Here is a 9,176-nt window from a genome sequence, read left to right as displayed (position 1 = left end):
CCCTGCCAAGGCCTCTGGAAGGGAGCAAACTCCCAAACCCAGGCATGCTTTGGGAAATAGAAACTCCATGGAGGGCCCTGAAGCTGGGGGCACCTGGGTCCACCCACCCTTGCTAAAGGCGGGCGTTCTTCCCAATACTTTTCCCAGTAGCCACCTTGTCTGTCCCTTCTCATAAGCCAGGACGGAAGATGGGCTCGCTGTGGCCTGCCAAGCCATGCTTTCCCAGGAGGTCTCATTCATGCTCACAACATGCCTCTTTTCAGAAGAGATTGCATTATCCCATTTCTACCTGAGGAAATTGGAACTCAGAGATGCTTGCCTGCGGTCACACAGCTGGGAAGCAGCGAGACAGGGCTGAAATCCAGATAGATTTCCCCAGATCCTGGCGTGCACTTCCCAACACCCTACTTGTCCCAGATATACCCTGTACCTTGCCTTCCTGAACTTTGCTATATCTGTGCACCACCTATATTAATATTTACTTCTGTCTTCCCTAAGTTGAGTCCCTTCTTTATTTAAACAAATTAATTTGGGCAGCCCTGGTGGCGCAGCGGTTTGGCGCCGCCTGCAGCCTGGGGCGTGATCCTGGAGACCCTGGATCAGTCCCGCGTCAAGCTCTCTGCATGGAGCCTGCTTCTCCCTCTGCCTGTGTCTCTGCCTCTCATTCTCTCTCTGTGTCTCTATAAATAAATAAACAAAATCTTTAAAAGAAAATAAACAAATTAATTTTTAAAAGGAAACTTTACATCATCACTGTAAATGGGAAAAACCGTTATCAGTGGTGTCACTTGCCCAAATTAAGAAGGTAGCTATAAAAACAAATGCATTGGGGGTGCTTGGCTGGCTCAGTCAGTAGAGGATGTGACTCTTATTCTGAGGGTCATGAGTTCAAGCTCCATGTTGGGCATGGAGCCTACTTAAAAAATTTTTTTAAATACATAAAATGTTATGGAATTTTTCTAACATTTTATTTATAAAAATATCATATATACAGCAATGTTGAAAAGAGTCTTACAGTGAATAACCGTATGTCCTGTCCACTATTGAGATTCTACCATTAACTTTTTACATATTTGATTCATTGACTATCTGCTCATCTTTCCATCCCTTTCCACGCATGAATCCATCTACTTTTTGATTCGTTTCAAAGAAAATTATAGATATCAGAAGGCTTCCTCAAAATCTTTCAGAATACATATCATTAGCTAGATGTATACATTTATTTAAAATTATTTTCTTGGGACGCCTGGGTGGCTCAGCGGTTGAGCGTCTGCCTTTGGCTCAGGTCGTGGTCCCGGGGGCCAAGATCAAGTCCCAAATCGGGCCCCCTGCAGGGAGGCCACTTCTCCCTCTGCCTATGTCTCTGCCTCTCTCTCTGTCTCTCATGAATAAATAATTGTTTTAAAAAAAGTTGTTTTCTTTTGCTGTAAAATTTACATCCAATGAAATACTCGAATCTTAAGTGTATATGTGCTGCATTCTGGCAGATGCCTACACCAGACTTCTATCAGGATACTGGAATTACCATCACCCTAGAAAGTTCTCTCATGCTCTACCCTGGTCAGTCCTCATAACACACAGGTAACCATATTTATAATGTTTTCTTTCACCATAGATTAGTTTTGTCTGTTCTAGAATTTAATAAAGATGGAATCATACTGTATATACTCTTCTGTATGTGTCTGCTTTCACTCAGCATACTGTTTTTGGCACAACCTACATCTATGTTTGGTCCTGATTAGTGTTGAGTCAAATGCATCCCATTGAACAACTCTACCACATTGTCTATCCATTCCATTGATGGGCACCTGAGCTCCTTCCAGTATTGGTCTATAGATGATTCCTTTTGTGAATGAATATTTTTATTTCTTAGTAAATATCTAGAGGTAGAACTGACAGGTCATAGGTAGGTGTATGTCTAGTTGAAAAGCAAGTGCCAAAAAAAAAGAAAAGAAAAAAAGAAAAGAAAAAAAAGAAAAGCAAGTGCCAGAACTTTCTCCAAAACAGACATATATCATTTTATACTCTCACAGACAATGTATGAGAGATCCAGCTGCCCTATAACCTTGCCAGCATTTGGTGTTATGCTTTCAAAACTTAGCCATTCTCATGCATAGGTATGGACACCTCCCTATGACTTTATTTGCAGTTCCCTGATGATTGAATATTTTTTTCACGTGCTTATTGGCCATTCATATGTCTTCTTTTGTGGGGTGCCTATTCAAGCCCCTTGCCCACTTTTAAATCTGGTCGTTGTCATTTTATTACTGAATTGTAGGAATTCTTTATACATTCTGCATACCAGTCCTTTACTGATATATGTTTGCAAATATTTTACCTAGTCTGGGAGTTATATATTCATTTTCTTCAGTGTCTTTTGAAAGGCCAAAGTTTAAAATTTTTTTTTAAATTAAAATTTTTTAAAGATTTTATTTATTTATTCATGAGAGACACAGAGAGAGAGAGAGAGAGAGAGAGAGAGAGAGAGAGAATGAGAGAGGCAGAGGGAGAAGCAGGCTCCACGCAGGGAGCCTGACACGGGACTCGATCCAGGGTCTCCAGGATCACACCCTGGGCTGCAGGCGGCGCTAAACAGCTGTGCCACCAGGGGTTCCCTGAAAGTTTTAGATTTTGATGAAATCGAATTTACTAGCTTTTTCCTTTTATGGTTATTGCTTTTTGTGACCTGTTTCAGAAGGCTTTGCTTCTCCCTAAGTCATGAAGGTATTTTATATCTTGAATGAAGTTTTAGATATGGTGTGAGGTAAGGCTTGAGGCTCTTTTCTCTTTCTATAGAGATGCCCAGTTATTCCAACATATTTATTAAAAAAGACTTCCTGTCCTATTCGCTTGCTGTGACATCTTTGTCAAAGATCACATCTGTAACTGTGAAAACAAAGCCACGTTATTAAATTTAAAAAGATTTTAAATAAAATGTTCAAATGAAAATTAAATGCAGCTAAAAGTAGTCTAACTGAGTTACAAAAAATCATATTTAAAAATAAGTTCCTCACTGAGAAAAATGAGACTGGCAAGGACGAGTCTGTCATAAAAGATTACTTGGTTTTGTAGTATCATTTATATCTAAAATGAAAATAAAGTTCTCCATCATAGAGCAATTCTCTTTTTAAACCATGATATTAACCAGCTTCAAGAATGCCAACAGCCCATATGTATGTAGGTGGTGAGAGCAAAAGATTTTAACTGTTTTTCTAATACAATTATTTATCAGCTTGTCACATAAAAACTGGTTGTCAACACCCAGGAGTATTTGTTGTGGTGATGGGTGTATAAATTCAGTGCTTGAAAACCCACAGCAGCCATCCCCATCACCTACGGTGCCTGTCAACTATGTGGCCAGAGGGTCACGTGGTCACGTGGTCGGTATCCTGGTCAGGAGGACAGCCAAGATCCTGCTTCTTTTAGCTTTATCCTGAGACTAATAATAGCGAGATGTATAGCTTATTGTGTAAGGCACGCCTCTCACTTAGCTCACTTACTTTTCCTAGAGAAAGGCAGAAGCTCTCTGGTCATCCCGCTTTTAATGGGAACCAGAGGTGCAGAAAAGCCATGCCACCTGCCCAAGGTCACTCAGCTGGTGAGCTGCAGAGGTCCCACGTCCAGCCCAGCAGCCCGACTCCACGTGTGCTCTCCCAACCCCTTTGCAGTTTGGCCTTCTTGTAAGAAAAGAGTTTGGCCTCCTGCCTATATGTACTGTTCCAATTACCCAGTAACTTTGGTTTATAAATTGTTAAAAACCTGTCTGTCTCCGTCCTAAAACATCACGGAGCATGTACCCTTTGGGAGCACTATGCTGCTCCTCAGGTGCCTGCCACCTGCATCCTCCCAAGCACCTACTGGAGGCCACTGTGGGAGCCCGGGGAGGGGGCACAGCTGCCAGAGTACCCCAGAATCCCTCTCACACTAGCCTTGCTGTCTAGTTGTGACTCCCAACACCACTTAATGCCATAGCTTTCATCTCTGACAACACCACCCTCTCATTCAGCTTAGAATGATCTCCTGAATAGTTCTTGAAGAACTGCCTGAGAGATATTAACAGAGAAGTGATCTAGGCAGATCTGTGCTTTAGGAAGTAAGTGCCCAGGGCAGGGAAGGACATTCCAGGCACAGGCAACTGTATGGGGGAAAGTTGCTGACGGTGCAGGGCATGCTTGGAGAGTCCCAGGATGGCTCATGGTGAGGCTGGAGCAGAGAGGCACCTGGCAGATTAGACTATGATCGTGAATAGACCTCCAAATCTCAGTGGCTTAACAGAGCAAAGTTTATTTCTCACTTGGGCCAAGTCCAGTGTGAATGGGGCAGCTCCTCATGGGGTGACCGAATGACCCAGGCTTTGCCTTGTCAGTGTGTGGTCTCCACACATCGCGAGGGTTAGCATGAGGTCTGGAAGAAAGGAGGGCAGATTTTGGATGTCATGATGAAATGTTTACACTTCATTCTAAAATAATAGTGTTTATTTTATTTTATTTTTCATATTTTATTTATTCATGAGAGACACAGAGAGGCAGAGGAAGAAACAGGCTTCCCACAGGCAGCCTGATGTGGGACTCAATCCCAGGACCTCAGGATCACAACCTGGGCAAAGGCAGATGCTCCACCACTAAGCCACCCAGGTGCCCCTGAAATAATAGTGTTTAAAGATGATAATGCCTCAAAGTTAGTTAGAATGGGCTAAGTTGTGCTGTGTTAACAACTAGCCCCAGATCATGGTGGCCCCGGACAGCTTGCTCACAGCATGTGCGTGTCAGGCCAGTGAGGAGGTTGGTGTGACAGCTTGTGTCATCCTCGTGCCTGGCCTCACACTGGCAGAGCAGCCCCTTCTGGAAGACCGCAGGTCACAGTGACAGAGGTGGCTTAGGGGGCCCGAGCTGCTGGAACAGAGCACCACAGACTGCGTGGCTTAAACCACAATGCTCCGGGCAGCTAACTTCCCTGCCGTGACTCAGTGACCAGGCTGCTCCCATCTTTTGTTCCTCTGTCCTAACATGGGGTCTCTACCCACCGAGAGTGGAACATGCATAACCACTTCTAACTCCCTCCAACTGGGAGTAACAGTTCTCAGTCCTCCAGAACTGGCCACACTGTGTTTATCTAACCTCAAGAGAGTCTGGGAAATGTAAAATAATCCCAAGCACTTACTGGGTGCGTTCTCTGTGCCGGCTGTGTTTAAGCACTTACATGTCTCTTCTGAATCCTTGGCCTCACTGTGTGAATTCTGCTGTGTGCCCGCACCACTGTGACCTCATCACACAGCTTGCAAGAAGATAAGGGCGTCCAAGAGCTCAGCCCTCAGAAAGAAAGGGCTGGAGATTTGAACCCAGATCTCTGTGTATCCAGAATGCTTGCTCCTCTTGACCCCTACCCTGACTTCCTTGCTGGTCACTGCTGAAAATACTTTTGTCGCATCAGGAGCACTGGGTTTGGATTCTGATTTTCTGCTCTGTTTCATTTCATCTTCCCCAGGAGTCATGAATTTTTAAACCTGGTGCAAGATCACCCAGTTCACCCAGAGGAGAAGGTAGAAGAACAAGAACGGGCGGAAACAGAAGAGCCATCAAATAAGCATGACCGAGCTCTTCCAGGAGATGTCTGCTAACGGGGGGAATGAACCAGAAGGAGTAGTGCTGGCGAGGCGGGAGGTGGAGAGACTGTGCTCAGGTCATGAAGGGAATTGTTGCCTTTTAGGAAAGACAGAGAGAGTAGACGTAGGCCCTCAGACTCGGGCTCCTTCAGTTTCTCGTAGTGAGGCAGGACCTCAAGGGAGGACGAGCTTGGGGGTACCGCTGTGGCGCAGGTGACGAGGTGGAGGAGGAGGCGTGGAGCCAACCATCATTCCCGTCTGTTTGAAGGAACCAGTTCCAAAGTCCTGAGGCCAAAACAACACGTCTCAAACTTAAAACAAGCCAAACCTCCTGTTCTGGCCCAGCCCCCTCTTTCACAGGCAACCAGGGCCAGAGAAGGGTGGTTAATTAGGGAAAGTCACCACCATTTGTGCCAGAGCTGGACCTCAAACCCATGTTCTACAAAAGGCTCAGGAAGGAGCAAGGATGTGACCTGGTCTCATTCAAGACAGGAGACTCCTGCCCCTTCCTCTCACCTAAAGGGCTCCACCCAGGCTTTTCCTGGGGGCAACACCTGATCCAATCCCTCTGCCCCCAGCACCGCCATTTCTCAGTGCCCACCTGAAGCCAGGCAACATCCCCTTTGGGCCTGCCTGGGCCTCCAGCACAGGGACTCCCAAAGTATAAATCTGGGGACATCTGGGTGGCTCAGTGGTTGAGCGTCAGGTCATGGTCCCCAGGTCCTGGGATCAAGTCCGGCATCAGGCTCCCCGTGGGGAGCCTGCTTCTCCCTCTGCCTGTGTCTCTGTCTCTCTGTGTGTCTCTCATAGATAAAATCTTTAAAAAAAGTTTTTAAAGTATAAATCTAATATGATCCAGCAGTTCCACGTCTAGGTATCTACCCCGAAGACATGAAAGTAGGGCCTCAAAAAGATATTTGTATGCCTGTGTGCATAGCGGCATTATTCACAATAACCCAAAATGGAAACAACCAACGGTCCGTCCATGGATGAGTGGATAAATAGCATGTGGTAAATCCACACAATGGAATACTATTCAGTCTTTCTTTAAAAAAAATTTTTTTTTGATACCTACTACAATGGGGATGAACCCTGAGGACATGATGCTAACTGAAATAAACCAGACACAAAAGGACAAACACTATATAATTCCTCTTATAGGCGTCCCCGAGAGCAGGCAAATTCATAGAGAGAGGAGAGTAAGACAGTGGTGCCAGGGCCTGGGGGGATGAGGGAGTGGGGAGTGAGTGTCTCATGGGCATGGTTTCTGGGGAGATGAAAAAATTCTGGAGATGGACACTGGTGATTGTCCATGCAATATCATGAACAGAGTCAATGCCACAGAATGGTGCACTTTAAAATGGTTGAAGTAGTGACCTTTATGTGTATGTTACAATTTTTAAAAAAGGATAACCAAGTCCCCTCTCCCCACCACCCCACCCTCCCGCTCAGCTGCACCCCAGAGGCCCATTTCTCACTTCTTAGTCATCTCTGCCATTTGGATGATTTTAAACCTTTCTTCTGTGCCTTTTCACCCCGAGGTGCCCAGCACCAACCAAGGAGTGAAGTACGGGCAAGGAGAAGGGAGGCACAGACTTCTAAAAAGAAAACTGAGCCATCAGAGCTCAGATTTTGAAAATAGCTTGGAGGACCTTCAGTTCAACCCAGGAGGCAACATCAGAGCAGCCACCAGCTGGCCCTCAGTGCCAGCCTGCCTGGATTCAAATAACAGCCCCTTCCCCCTTAGCCGTGTGACCCCAGACGACATACGCGGCCTCTTGGTGTCTCAGTTTCCTCATCTGTAAAACGCAGATGCTGACACTATCCCCACCCCGAGGGAACACACCTCACTGTGGTGAGGTTTGAGTGTGTTGATACATGTGAAGCACTTAGAACAGTGCCTGGTACCAAATACAGCCCAATAGAGTTTGCTATTATTGTCATCCAGATTCAAGTGATTTCAAACTTCTGCTTGAATGCCCACTGCAGTAGAGAGCTCACGGCCCGCCAGGGCACCGGGCTCCCCTGTTAGAAGGTTGGCTGTGTTAGGAAGCTCTTCCCTCCTTGAACCTGCATGGAGAAAAGCCTGCATGGAAAATGTTTAATAAATGCAAACATGGGATCCCTGGGTGGCGCAGTGGTTTAGCGCCTGCCTTTGGCCCAGGGCGCGATCCTGGAGACCCGGGATCGAATCCCACGTCGGGCTCCCGGTGCATGGAGCCTGCTTCTCCCTCTGCCTGTGTCTCTGCCTCTCTCTCTCTCTCTGTGACTATCATAAATAAATAAATTAATTAATTAAAAAATAATAAATAAATAAATAAATAAATAAATAAATAAATGCAAACAGTTATGGGGAAAGGGTCTGAAGTGGGCCCTGGATTTCTCACTTAAAATCCGGAAGGATCATTTAGTCTGCTGCTTCATTTTACAGATTAAAAAAACTGAGGCCTCAAGACAAGAGGTCAAAAGTCACACGGCAATTCAGTTACCGCTGGGACCAGCACCTGGTGAGCAGCCCCCAGGCTCCTGCCCCTTGCAGGCTCCGGCCCTTGTGGGACCCCCTGTGTTCTGGAGGCAGGCGAGGCAGGGCAGGGTGCTCTGTGGCTGAGGCAGCAAGGGCTCTGCCCCTCCCTGGTCCCCTCCAGGAGCCCCGCAGCCTCGGGAGGCTACACCTGCGGCATCTCCTGCAGTTCCCCGTGGTTACCGCTGGGTGTCGCCGCACAGCAAAAAAACCCCCAAACAAACAAACAAACAAACAAACAAAACCAAAAAACAAACCCCATGATGAGCCCCTGGGAGCCCAGACCTAATGGGAGTTGAGTCTGGGAATGGACACCTTCCAGAATTTCTCCCCATCCTCTGTGGGCTTCAGCCCAGGCTGTCCTCAGCAGCTCAGGAGTTTCTGCCCTAGCGCCTCCGGCTATTTCAAACTTGTCACCACCTCCAGCTGCTGAAAGGAAAACCCGGACAACCTCTCCCAGCTGAGTGCCTTCCCACACAGTGCTCCGGGCACCTGGGGCCCAGCACCGTCCCCAGCATGCCGGCGCTACCCACCTTTGCCCTTGAGGGGCCCTCCAGGAGGCGAGCCCTCCATCCTCTCCACCTGCTAGACACTGTGAGCAGAGTATTTCAAGGGCTTTATGTGTCCACCACGCTGTTGGTAGGAGTCATTTTCCAGTCAGGGAAACTGAGGCATAAGTCACACACATGGAATCTTAGTTATTGTGTGATAGAGCTTCAGAGTCTGAGCTCCTGCATGGAACCACTTTTCTATGCACCTCTGAGCCCAGGGCCTCTCTGTGGGGGTCAGGTGTGGCCACAAGCTCTGTCCCTGGCAGGCCCAGGCTTTTCAGGCTGAGTGCAGCAAGGGCATCTCCTGGGCGGCGGGGTCCCCCCTTCCCTGGGTACCCTCTTCACCCACATTTTGCTTTCCCGTAGGAGTCGGGGTGCTCTGGAGCCAACACACCAGCTCGTGAAAGTTGAAGGCAATACCTCCAGGAAATTTGTGAACTGGTTGGTAAATTCTGCCATTGGTAAAAATCAAATTATAAGTACATCTGGGTGGCTCAGTCGG

At 47.0% G+C, this 9,176-nt stretch overlaps 1 long non-coding RNA gene across 1 annotated transcript; it reads right to left on the bottom strand.

The window, feature by feature from the left end:
- Positions 1-4,269: 4,269 nt before the first annotated feature.
- LOC119864144 lies at positions 4,270-8,946 on the bottom strand. The gene is made up of 3 exons (XR_005372983.1): positions 8,657-8,946; positions 5,161-5,887; positions 4,270-4,404 (listed from the first exon to the last, which is right to left on the bottom strand). It is a non-coding gene; the product is annotated as an uncharacterized LOC119864144 (long non-coding RNA).
- Positions 8,947-9,176: the final 230 nt, after the last annotated feature.

Source organism: Canis lupus, chromosome 18 (genome assembly GCF_011100685.1).
Source record: "Canis lupus familiaris isolate Mischka breed German Shepherd chromosome 18, alternate assembly UU_Cfam_GSD_1.0, whole genome shotgun sequence".
In the NCBI taxonomy this organism is placed as follows: Eukaryota; Metazoa; Chordata; class Mammalia; order Carnivora; family Canidae; genus Canis; species Canis lupus.
The sequence above is the reverse complement of the archived record's forward strand: the minus strand, read 5'-3'. Positions and strand labels throughout refer to the sequence as shown.